At 36.4% G+C, this 13,177-nt stretch overlaps 1 protein-coding gene across 1 annotated transcript in view; it reads left to right on the plus strand.

Annotated features, from left to right (window-relative positions):
• The first annotated feature begins 9,916 nt into the window (after positions 1-9,916).
• Positions 9,917-13,177, plus strand: part of Mipol1 (mirror-image polydactyly 1) — a 323,741-nt gene continuing 320,480 nt past the window's right edge. Inside the window, exons 1-2 of the mRNA XM_026408983.1 lie at positions 9,917-10,062; positions 11,157-11,254. The gene's annotated coding sequence lies outside the window, so the exon portion shown is untranslated. The remainder of the gene's footprint in view (positions 10,063-11,156; positions 11,255-13,177) is intronic.

Raw genomic sequence — 13,177 nt, forward strand, 5'->3', positions numbered from 1 at the left:
CACAGTAGCTATACTACATCATACTTCCACCAGCAATATATGAGAATTTCCACTCTGCATCCCTTACAATATTCATTTTTCCTTTTTTTTAAATTATAGCTATTATAGTAGCACAAAGATATAAAGTGGTATCACTTTGTAGATTTGATGTGCATTTCCTTAATGATCAATGAAGTCATGTGCTTGTTGGCCTTTTGTGTATCTTTGTGTAATGTCTATTTAAGCCTATTTTTTTAATTGGATTGTCTTTTGGTTGTTGAGTTATTAAGAATTCTTTACATACTCTGGATACTAAGACCTTATAAGATACATGAAATGAAAGTATTTCCTCCTATTATGTGGGCTGTTTATTTTTTTCATTTTCTTGATAATTTCCCTTGATGCACAAAAGTTTTAAATTTTGATAAAACCCAACTCCTCTAATTGTTTTTTGGCTGCTCATGCTTTTGATGTCAACCTAAGATTCACTATCAAATCTAAAGTCAAGATTTACCTCCACATTTTAGCTATGGAGTTTTTCCTCTTATATTTATATCAATGATTAACTTTGAGTTAAGTTTTACATATGAAGTAAAATTAAGGGTCCAAATTCATAATTTTGCATATGGTTATACAGGTGTCCCAGCATGGTTTATTGAAAAGATTTTTCTTTCTCAGTTGAATGATATTGGCAACATTTTTGAAAATTAATTGGCCATAGATATTTGTATTTCTTTCTGGGCTCTATATTTTATTAGTCTAGATGTCTGTTATGGTTTAGATATGAGATATCCCCCAAAAGATCATGTGTGAAACAATGCAGGAGTTTTCAGAGGTGAAATGATTGTATTATTAGAAGTGTTAGATAATCAGTGGATTAAACTGCCAATATGGATTACCTGGGTAGAAATTGTAAACAGGCTAGGTGTAGCTGGAGGAAGAAGGTTACTGGAGAAGCGCCTTTGGTGTTTATATTTTGTACCTGGTGAACAGAACTCTCTGCTTCATGATAGTCATGTCCTGATCTGTTTCTTCTTCCATAATAGTCTGCTTCATCTTGGGCCCAGAGCTATGGAGTTGGTGGTCCCTGAACTAAACTTCTGAAACCATCAGCCAAAATAAACTTTTCCTACTTTAAAGTTGTTTTTTCCCCCAGGTTTTTGGTTACAGTGACAAAAAAACTGACTGAAACAATATCTGTCCTTATGGCTATATCATTCTGTTTTGATCAATGTAACTTTGTAGTGAGTTTTGAAATCAAGAATGTCATTTCAGCCTTCAAAACTGCCTTTAGCATTTCTTATAGGGAGATCTTGATTTTTCTTTATATAGGAATGTCTTAAATTCTTTATTTTTGAAAGATAGATCTGCCAGGGATAGGATTCTTAGTTAGTGGTTTTGTTTTTACCTCAGCACATTGTTTCATTGATCCTTAAGGAAATGCACATCAAAACTACAAAGTGATTCCACTTTATGTCTTTGTGATACTATAATGGCTATAATGAAAAAAAGGAAAAAATAAGTATTGTAAGGGATGTAGAGTGGGAATGCTCATATATTGCTGGGGGAACTATGATGTAGTATAGCTACTGTGTAAAACAGTTTGGTAGATACTCAGAATTTTAAATATAGAGTCACTAATTAAATATATCAAGTACTGCCTCTGGCATCCATGATTTCTGACAAATCAGTTGTTAATCTCATTGGGGATACTTTGGTGATTTGCTTCTGTCTTACTGCTTTCTAGATTTTCTCTTCATTTTTGGATAGTTTTATTTTAATAAACCTCAGTGTGACACTCTTATTATCAATCTTCATCTTCATTGATGTGTAGGTTTCTATTAGTCTGATCAGGATGTCATAACAGAGTAACATCAACTGGCTGGGTAAACAACAGAAATGTATTGTATCACAGTTCTAGAAGCTATTGGTTAAAAAAAAAAAAGTGTCAGCAGGGTTGGTTTCTTGGGAGATCTCTATTCCTGGCTTGCAGAAGGCTACCTTCTCACTATGACTTCACATGTGGCCTTTTCTCAGTGTGTGCATGAAAAGAGAGATCTCTGTGTCCCTTCCTTTTCTTATATGGACACTTGTATTAATATATTAAGGTCCTATCCTTATTGCTGCATTTAACTTAAATTACCTCCTTAAAGGCTTCTTCTCAAAATACAGTCACACTCAAAATAAAGCCCTACAGGATTAGGGCTTTAACATAAAATTATTTGGGGTGGGGGATTCATAACAAGGTTCATCAAATTTAGGAAGAATCTGTCCATGACTCATTGAAATCATTCCGCATCTATTTCTTTTCTCCTGGGACTTATGTGATACATGAATTGATAAACCTGATGGTTTCTCTTAAGTCTCGTAGGCTCTGTTTATTTTGCTTCATTCCTTTTCTTTTCCGTTCCCTCAGTGGCCCACAAGGCAGATCAACATGCACAACCAAGATTTTTTGGAGGACAAAGTTCTTATTGTCTGCTTTATTACCAGCCATTTCTACAAGGAATGTGGTCCACTATCTCCAAGGTCCCCTGCCATGGGAATAGGGGTGAGGGGGAAAGATGCTGCTATGCAAAACTGAAATTCACCAGCCATATTCACACTCCCTGGAGATACTGCAATTGTGCAACTAGATCTTAGAGTTCCAAAAGAACTGATTTCCGTAATTCTTGCTAGCTCAAGAGTTTTACTAGAAGGACCAATTTCTTGAGTCTCTTGTTATACAATCATGATGCCACTGGGACACATAGAATTTTTAGAACTTTTTACTGATTTACCTCTCTGCACATTCTAGTGTCAGGCACAAAATTAAGTGACAACTACTCAATGACTATGAGGAGACTGAGAAACAAAAAGAAATAACAACAAGAAAAACACAGAAGTCATTTGATGCACAGTAGTGTAGTGAAATCTGAACATTTCATTAGACTAGGGATCATTTTCGTTTTTTTAAGAAGTTGGCCAAATCTGAGGTGAGAATACAGATTATGGTCAGACTGAAAAGACTTAAGAAATTTAGATGTTATCCCCTAGCATAGGATAGTAACTATCAAAGGCTTTTAATCAGAGGTTTAGCATAAGCAGAATTTGATCTGTAACCTGTACTTTATACTTCACTGTTTAATATTTAAAATCATGTTTAAAATATAAAAATGGGTATATATTTCCAAGCACAGCATCAGTAAAGACCAAGTTCAAAAGAAGGAGAGGCTTCTTTGACATTGCTGACAGTAAGAAAGATTTTCAAAGGTATTTTCAGGGGGAAATCTAAGAAGGTACAGGCATATCATGAGAGTTATGAGAAAACAGAACTGAGGATAATGCAGTAGAGAATGAGGACCTCAAACTGGGCTTTAGTTCTGACTTTGCCATACCTAGCTATTATTTAAAAAGCCAGCCTCCTAAACTTTTGTTTCTTCCTCTACATAGACATTTTTTTCAAGCCCTTATCTTGCTTGATGACTCAAGAGCATTCTACAGTTGACTCTTCTTTCTTTGATATATAGTACTCCCTGTTAAAATTTTTTATCTTTCTCCTTTTTTGACTGCTCTTTCCTTTATCACCTTTAAAGGCTTATCCTTCTCTACCTGACCATTAAGTGTTGGAGTCCTTTGTTCTGTTATTACTTGATAACATTCCCTCATCTTTCTCTATGCATACTGGTTCTTGGTTTTTCCTCCTGTTACAATGGGAAAAAATTACTTGTAACTATAAAGTATCTAATCCATTAAGACACAAAAGATCACATATAGTATGATTCCATCTATATGAGATATCTAAATAGATGAATCCAAGAAGGCAGAAAGCAGAATGTAGGGGTGAGGAGGAGGGTGGAATGAAGAATAACTGCTTAATGAGTACAAGGTTTCTTTATGGGGTATCAACCTAAATAACAACAGAGACTCTCAAAGAAAATGAGTTCATTCAGTAGGAAGCAGAGGATTATAATCTGGGATACACATGCTATAGTGGACCATGGGACTCAGGTAGACAGAGAAAAGAGGAAAGTTTTAAAGGCAAAACAGAGAAGTATGTGTTATTATTATTATTATTATTATTATTATTATTTAAACAAAGAGATCCTTAGTGGAGACAGTGTATAAGGCAAGTGTTCTTGTACATCCAGCTATCTGTTCTTGTGACTCCTGTAACAAGCTTCAGTTTGGAAAGTCCTTGGGAAAAGTTACTACTACAGGGAGTCTTTGTAATAGTTTTTATCATAGTTATGCATGTAAGAGGGCCCTCCTTCATAACCTCCTGTTTCTCTATTTGGTTGAGGTTGGACACAAGTGACTTCATTTAGATTTCTGACAACCTACAGAGGAATAGTTAAAATGCTCTGACACTATATAGAGATGATGGTTACACAAAAGTATGAATGTACAAAATGCCACTGAATTATTAATTTTAAAATGGTTAATGTTATGCAAAATTTACTTCAATACATAATGAAAAAGCCTATCCCCACAGGTTTTGTTATATATTTACCCTTCTCTACTAATCATAAATGATAGGAAATCCCATACTATCAGTTTCTCACTTTCTATCTGATGAGGCTCATCAATGTACAAATATGCTCGAATATTTTATATCTTAAATAACAACAATAAGACAAAATATCCCTTCTGTATAGTTCATCTGATGAAATATATATGTATGTGTATATATATATATATATATATATATATATATATATATATATCAATTCCCAGTCTCCACTCCAGACCAAATGATCAAAAGCTGGGACAGAGGACATCAGACATCCATATTTTAACTGGGGTTGAAAGTATTTCTGATTTATAATGGTCATCCAATTGGTATCTATCAGGAAAGATTTTAGCTCTGAATAATAGATAATCTACTCACAAGAGTCTCAATAATAAGGCTTTGCTTTAATCTCATATACAAGAAGTTAGAGTAGGCAGTCCAAACCTGGTACAACAGCTTACCAATATCATTACAAACCAAATCTTTTCCTTTCTCTTCCAGGTGTCATTCTAAGATACTAGCTCTTTACCCTCCATCTGGATGATCAGGATGGCTGCCAGGTGTCATGGCTTCATTCCAACATCCCAAACAGAAAGGTCAGAGAGAGAACCTTTCTTTTCACAAGGCTCTGTTTATTCTGGAAAGGTAGTCCTCCACTTGACTTTCTCATTAGCTAGAAGTAGATAGTATGCCACACTTAGTCCCATTACCAGGAAAAGAACCCCAGAGTTAATATAAGGGGATGAGACTAATTTTGAGTCAGGGAGCAGGGTAGTTATTCTTTGAGAGCAATAGATCTTTACTAGCTATAAAACTGGAGTTTTGTTAATGGGAGGAAAAGAGGTGTAATGTCTGTTGCTTAGAAAACATACTGTTATACCATTTATCTGTTGTCTATCACAGAAATATCAAAAGAATTGACTGTGCAGCATTTGCTATGTCCTTACCACCTATTTTTTTCCCAAACCCACTTTTTTTTTTTTTTGGTGGGGGGATAGTGGAGGGATACCAGGGATTGAACTCAGGGCCATTCAACCACTGAGCCACATCCTCAGCCTTATTTTGTATTTTATTTAGAGACAGGGTCTCACTGAGTTGCTTTAGCACATTGCTAAATTGCTGAGGATGGTTTTAAACTCAAGATCCTCCTGCTTCAGCTTCCCAAACTGCTGGGATTATAGGCATGTGAACTGCACCTGGCATTCTCTCAAACCCACTTTAAACTATCTTCCATCAGACCAATTCACTGAAACTATTTTTTATCAATGTCACCAATCATAGCTGTATTGCAAAGTCCAAAGGTCACTTCCTTGCCTTCACTTTAATGAAACTTCCAGCAACATTTGAAAACAATGACCAGTCTCTTAAGGCACTGTCTCTTCTTGGCTACTATGACACAGTACTTTCCTGGATTTCTTCTTCCTTTATTATATAATTCTCTAATGTTCCTCTCCAGTTAGTTAACCTATAGAGAGACTGAAGTCCTCCAGGGGCTGGATCCCACTCTCTTCTTTTGTTTACCTATATTTTCCTCTCTGGTAATCATATGCAAGCCCTACACTAATGTACCTACACTGATGACTCCACCAGCCTTATTTCCAACCATGGAAATATCAAACCATCCCTGAGGCACAGAACTGTATAACAAATTATCTGTGCTAATATCTCCACTTGGGTATCAAAAAGAAAAAAGAAAGAAAGAAAGGAATAGATAGCTCAAACTATCTTGTAGTCCTTAAACCCTTTCTCCTCCTATATTTCCTAATTCTGAAATGGGATCACTATCCATCCAATAGTTCTAACCAAAAACAGTTGCATTAAGAATAAAATCAAACTTATTATTGTCTTTACTGGGTTCTATAAGAATGGTATGCCTTTATGTATTTGTCTTATTCTATTTTGCCTTACACCTAATTCTGATCCAACACTATTGTGGATCAAAATCTTTCTGATTTTGAATATGTTAAGTTTGGTCTGCCTCATGGGTTTTGAATTTGAAGAAATGAAATACCACCATAAATCTTTGAAAATGCCTAAACCCAAACCTCTGGAGGTATGGAGCAATAAGAACTCTTATTAATTATTTGTGGGAATGCAATTAGTATGGCGACTCTGAAAGACAGTATGGTAGTTTCTTATAAACTAAACACAGGCTTGCCATATGATCCAGCAATTGAACTTTTGGTAGTTGCCCATATGAATTATATACTTATGTCCATACTTGCACATGGATGTCCATAGTGACTTTATTCCCAATTGCTAAAACTTGGAAGAAACTAAGATGTCCTTTAATTAGTAAGTAGATAAACAAACTCTAGTACATTCATACAATGGAATATTATTCAGCAATAAAAAGAAATATGCTATTAAGTCATAAAAAGACATGTGGGAACCTTAAATGCATATTGATCAGTGAAAGAAGTCAGTCCAAAAAGGCTACAAACCATACCAATTTTATGACATTCAGGAAAAAGGAAAACAAATGATAGTGATAATAATGATCACTGGTTGTAAAGGACTGTCAGGGGTTCCAGGGGAGGGAGGGAAAGATAAGTAGGTGGAGCACAGGGATGTTTTAGAATAGTAAAACTATTCTAATACTATAATAATGGACACATTATAATGCAGTTGGTGAACTCCCTAGAACAATACAACACCAAGAGTAACCCCTAATGTAAACCATGGACTTTAGTTAATTTAATATCAGTATTAGTTCATCAATTGTAACCAATATACCATACCAATGCATGATGTTAATAACAGGGGAAATCATGGGGAAAGGCGGAGTATATGAGAACTCTGTACAACCTGTTCAATTTTGTAAACCTAAAACTGCTTTAAAAAATAAGTCTATTCCCACTACCACCAAAATAAATAAGTAAATAAATCTGTTGGGGTTGGAGTATCACTCAGTGGTAGAGTGCTTACCTGACAGGTGAAAGGCCCTGGGTTCAATCCCAGTATTGCATTTAAAAACAAAAAGTCAGTTAAAAAAATGAATCATGATCTTTAGACAGGTGATTTATAAAAGGATTACATGATAGATAAGAATGCTATGGGACTGAATTTCAAAATTTTAATAGTAGCTTTAACAATTGCTGTTAATTATTAATATTTTTATCTCCAGGCCAGTCCAGAACACATCCTTACATATGAAATTGTACATCTGACTGCTGAAGAACTCCCCTTAAATTTCCCAATGACTCAAATTCATTCTGTCCAAAAATTAACTTTCTTATTCATTCATTCTTCTATGAACTCCCTCTTTCTCAGTTGTTATTAAAATCTTCAAACTTTATTTTCTACTTCTTCAATTCATCCTTTTCCATTTATCGTGCCCTACTGCATACATTTTATCATTTTTACCTTGGATTAAATAGGCTTGCTACCATGGGAATTTTGATTATGAAATATATCTTCCAAATTGATGATTTGTCTAAAGTACAAATCTAACTATATCATTACCTTTAATTTTTAATTCCTATTAACTATAGAATCAAACCAGAGTACTAAAATGAAATACTTCATAATCTCTACAACCTCATTTTCCACCATTTTTCATCTTGAATTCCATATTGTAGTAATCCTAAAGTGCTTACAATTACCAAAAGTATCTTATCTCCATATTGATTCCTCTACAAAGAATTCTATTTTCTCTGCACCTTTACTCCCTTTTTGCCTTGCTAAGTTCTATCCATGCTTAAAGAAGAGTGAGACATTAACTCCTCCAGTTTTCCTTGATTCTGTCCTTCTCATACTTTAAAATTCCTCACCCAAAGTCATCCAAAGCTATTTTTCAGATAACTCTTAGCAGGATGGAGAATGAAGAAATGTGTGTATGTGGATAGGGGTAGTAGTGGAGAGGAGTGGGGAAAAATTACCTATTGTGGTATAAAAAGTTGCAGAAAGAGCATTAATGAATACCTAAATTGGAAATGGGATAAGGGAGAATTAGGTCTAAAGTTTGAACTCATTACATAAAAGAGAGAGAAGGAAAAAAACAACAGGTTACTGAAGAAAACAGATTTTTTTCTTTACTCTGGAGATTTTAGAAATTCAGAAAATGGGCTTCAAAAACTGAGGCAAAATGAATCTTTACTCAACAAAAGCTATTATCACTTTATCTAAATTCATCCTAATTTATTATTTGGTGTCAATTTTCTCAATTTTGTAGTCCTTGGCCCTCTCATTTCTTTAAGTAAGAAAAGAAACTTTCCCTCCTTTAATTACACATCATTTGATTTGGCACTAACCATTACTTCAAGTAATTTTTCCTGATTATAATATCCTTTTTGATTGGAGTCTCTGTTCTGACAAACTTACAGCCCCTCTTTTTTGTCTCAAAATATTTATGATTGTGTCCACAAATATCTGATTGAATCCAGATGTAAAGCCAAAACAAAAACAAAAAACAAAACATTTCAAGGCTGAATCTATAACAAACCCCTCCAGAGTACTGTTTATTCTTTACCATATAAATAACAACATTATGTATTTTAACCTCTTTTGGTCCAACCCTTTACACGGTTTTTACAGTTACTAAAGTCTAAGTTCCTCTTATTAAATTTAACCACTAACTTGGGGGTCCACCAACACTTTATATTATCCCTATTCTCTGGGGATGTGTAAAAAAAAAAAATCTTTATCCAGGAACCCAAATAGTGCCTGGCACATAGTATGTTCTGAATAAATACTTGTGTGTCCAACAGATTAATGAGTAACAGGAGTTAAAGAGATATTTATAATTGCAATTCTGATTTGTGGAACACTTTTGAATCACTACCGGCTCATTTTATGGGTCCTGATAAAACTCTTAATATTATTCTACAATTAAAGACATCTTTGGCTTTCTATTGTTTCAACAGAGTGGTGGGCGAATTGTTTTTTGTTGTTGTTTTATTAAATTCTGAAAGGCTCAACATTCTGTGAATCCACATAATGTGAAAATTCAGATTTCCTTCCAGGACTTAAAAAAGTCACCAGCTCCAAAATTTTAGCCTGAAGCATTTTTTGGAGAGGGCCTAGGTGTCACTTTTGCTCGCCTGTACCCTTTTCATTCGACCTTCACTGCGCTACAGGCCCGGCCCCTCCACCACACTCTCTATTCCCACACTCTCTCTCCTCCAGCCACACACACAACCACACAATTCCGCCAAGTCTTCCTAAGCCTCCCTACACCTTCCTCCAACCAGATTAGGTTTTGTCGGGGAACTATTTTGCTGTTCCGGAACGCACCAGTGGTCTTAGACCCCACAACCACAGTTGGCCCGCCTTCCGTCCTCTCGCGGCTCCTGAGAGGACTTGCCAAGCTTTCTCGCTTGCAGAGAGGCCCCGCCCCGCGCCCCGGCGGCGCGGCTCGCGCATGCCCGGTGCGCACCGCCTCGGTCTCTGCGGGCCCTCGCGCGCGGCGTGCGGCAGGCTCGATTTTCCTCCGGCGCCCCGCCCCGCTGGATCATTTGGGGTCGCGCGCCTTCGGGCCGAGCCGCTGAGTCCGTGGCTTTGACTGACGCGGTAGTTGCGCATCCGGCCTGAGAAACTCTGTGAGAGAGTGCTCCCAGTCGGCTCCCAGAGTGATGCCTAGCGCATCCCAGGTAAACCGGGTGGAGGGGAGGTTTGGGCGACTGGAGACTGATCGGGGTGGGCAGAAACCAGCCTTGGAATTTCCGGCCGCAGCTTCCTTGGAGAAACTGAAGGGGCCGCGCGGAATCCGCACCCAGTGAATGCTGGCCCCGTGTGCCCAGGAGTGATGGGGCACCCTCAGAGGTCAGCGTCCTGGGATTCTCAGGTGACAGACAACTCTTTCTTTGCTATTACAGGACTTCAGCAGCTGAGCATTTATTCAAAAGTGTAGGGGTTTTGCTTGCTTTTCCCTTAAGCCCCTGGGAGTTAGAGGGTTCTAGTCCTCTGGGTTCAGCCTCTGATCTACTCTGCGCCCTTGACAGGCACTTGAATCGTTTTATATTTTGGTTCTCACTATTGTAAGTTGTGAGTAAGAATACAATCTGGTGCTTTTTTTTTAAGTGTGCTGAGCCATGCTGTACAAAGATACTGTTAAAGTTCTTTTGGGTTACGACGTCCGAGGGCCCATATTTATTTAACTGGAAGGTGACACCACCCGGCAATATTTGCGAAGTACTTTAAGCCTTGTGGATGGAAGGAATTGGATAAACACAAGATTGACTCATGATTAGACAGGGATGGTGGAAAGGAACAACTTTCCTCAAGAACAGGCTTTTTGAAAAGCTCCTTGAGCATTTTATGGGGGTTGAATCACAGCAGTAGATAAAGGTAAGCCAACACAAGTGGTCAAATAAAACTGCATTTCAAGCAGGTTCTTTTTTCTTTACTATATAACTTTAACATACTATTACAAGTTATTCTTTGTAAAGTTTCCTCTTTGGGTCTGGGATGGAACTAACCTAAAGTGACAGTTATATAGTCATGGGGAATCATGTGCAATAGTACATTAGTAAAATTAATTAAAACAAAGCCAATTTTTCTATGTGGAGTAGTAAAAGTTGTCTAATTGGAGAGAGGTAATGATGGCAAATCAGAAAAGGGAATGGAGATGTACACAATTTTCCTTGAAAGGCATGGAGTTCATAGAAATTCTGTGTTTGTTTTTAAAAAGTATGATAAACATAGAAGTGTCTGAATCATATGTGTACAACTCATTGAATTTCAGAGTGTACACACCCCTGTCTCCAGTACCTAGATCAAGAAAGAACCTTAAACAGTACATGCATCCCAGAAGCCCTACTTTGTGGTGCCAGCTTAGCAAAGGTAACCATTATCTCAACTTCTAACATTTGAGTTTCAGCTATTATTGACTTTATATTTAAAAATTTATATAGTATATAGTCCTCCGAGTCTGGCTTCACCTCAGTTTTATATTTGTGAGATTTATATGGGTGAAATAGCAGTAGTTTTTTCATTTTCATATTGCATATTATTACATTCAGTTTTAGGTTACTACCAAAAGGGTTGTTATGAGGTTTTATAAGTATTTTGGTGAATTTATGTATACTTTCTTTTGGGTATATATTTAGTAGTAAAATGGCTGTTATAGCCTATGCAGATGTGTGTTTATGGAATATACCACCAAAAAGTGTTTCAAATTGTGTTAATTTGCATTCCCATTAGCAGTGTATGAGAATTCTTTTGTCCCCAAATATTTATAACACCTCACATTGGTAGATATATATTGATATTACATTGGGTTTTCCCCCCAATTTTCCTAATGACCTAATATTATTGCACATCTCTTTATGTATTTATTGATCATTTGCATATTCTCTACTTCTGTAAAAGGCGAGATATTAAATATAGTCAATCCTCACTTTGAAGTTTGTGTTAGTGCAGTACCATACAAAGCTAGGACTACTGATTTATTTTTAGGTTTTCCAGGCATAAAACAGTCTCTGTTGCATATTCTTCATTCTTTTTTTTATTTCCCTCCCTTTTTTCATGCATCCTTCCCTTCCTTCCTTTCCAGCCCTTTAAAAATATAAAAACCATTCCAAACTCAAAGACTGTACAAAAACAGTTATTAAAAGATAAATGTAAAAAAAAAAAAGATAAAGTAGACACACTAAAATTCTAGTCTATTTGAGCTTTCAGGAATTCATGAATGGGGCAGCACCAGATTTCAAGTAGGAAAACGTTTATAAAGTGTTAGAGGAAGCAGCCAGGCAAGGCAAGTTTTTGATTGGTCAAAGTAGAAAGTCTCTAGTAAGAGGTTTGTTGGTAGTTTTTTCTTCTTTTTCTTTTTCTTCTTCTTCTTCTTCTTTTTTTTTTTTTTTTTTTGATACTGTGGATTTAACCCAGGAACCCAGGACCTTGTGCATGCTAAGCGAATATCTGAGTAACATCCCCAGCTCTTCAAATTTTATTTTCACACAAAGTCTTGCCAAGGTGCCCAGGCTTGTTTTGAACTTGCATTCCTCCTGCCTCAGCCTCTCCAGTAGCTGGGATTATAAGTGTGTGCCACTACTGCTTAGTTGGTAATTTCCATTGGTTAAACTTAAATTTTATTTTATTGCTTCCATTGAGTTGGGTTTGATTTTCCTTACATAGGAACCAAGGCTTTGGAGCCATCACTGCCTAATGGCCTCCTAATTAATTACGTTAGCACAGTATGTCGGCTGGATCTGGGCTTTAGGTCTCAGTTGGTGACCCCTTGTTCTATTGAAAAATTGTGTTCAACCCCTTGCCCATGGATTGTTGGTGAAATCAATAGCTGACATGAGCAATGCTGGACAAGTAAAAATACATAATATTTAAGCAACATATGCTACAGTGTTTTGGAGTTGAATTTAAAGTCTGTAAACAGTCTTTGCTTTTCATCAGTTTTATGTCTAAAGAGACCAATTTGGATTTCTGAACTTTCTTATGGCTCCTACCTTCTTTGTCCCTTTAAATCTGAAGAACAAAAGAAAATTAAAACTGAGAAAAGAAATAAACTCTTTCTTTGATATTGAAAAAAGACTAGAAAAGTAAAGGATGATATCCAAACAGCTTGGGACACTTTGAATAAAATTATTAAAAATGTATAATATGCTTTGGTGATAGTTTGAGTTAAATATTGCTCTTCTTGAAATGGTTTGATTAAACTTTTCTACCTGATTGAATGTATTCATGATATGAGAAGCAATAGTCAAAGGTTTGGTCCCTGAAGTTCCCACTGTGATACTCACCCAGCTTAGG

Source organism: Urocitellus parryii, chromosome 6 (assembly GCF_045843805.1).
Source record: "Urocitellus parryii isolate mUroPar1 chromosome 6, mUroPar1.hap1, whole genome shotgun sequence".
Lineage (NCBI taxonomy): Eukaryota > Metazoa > Chordata > Mammalia > Rodentia > Sciuridae > Urocitellus > Urocitellus parryii.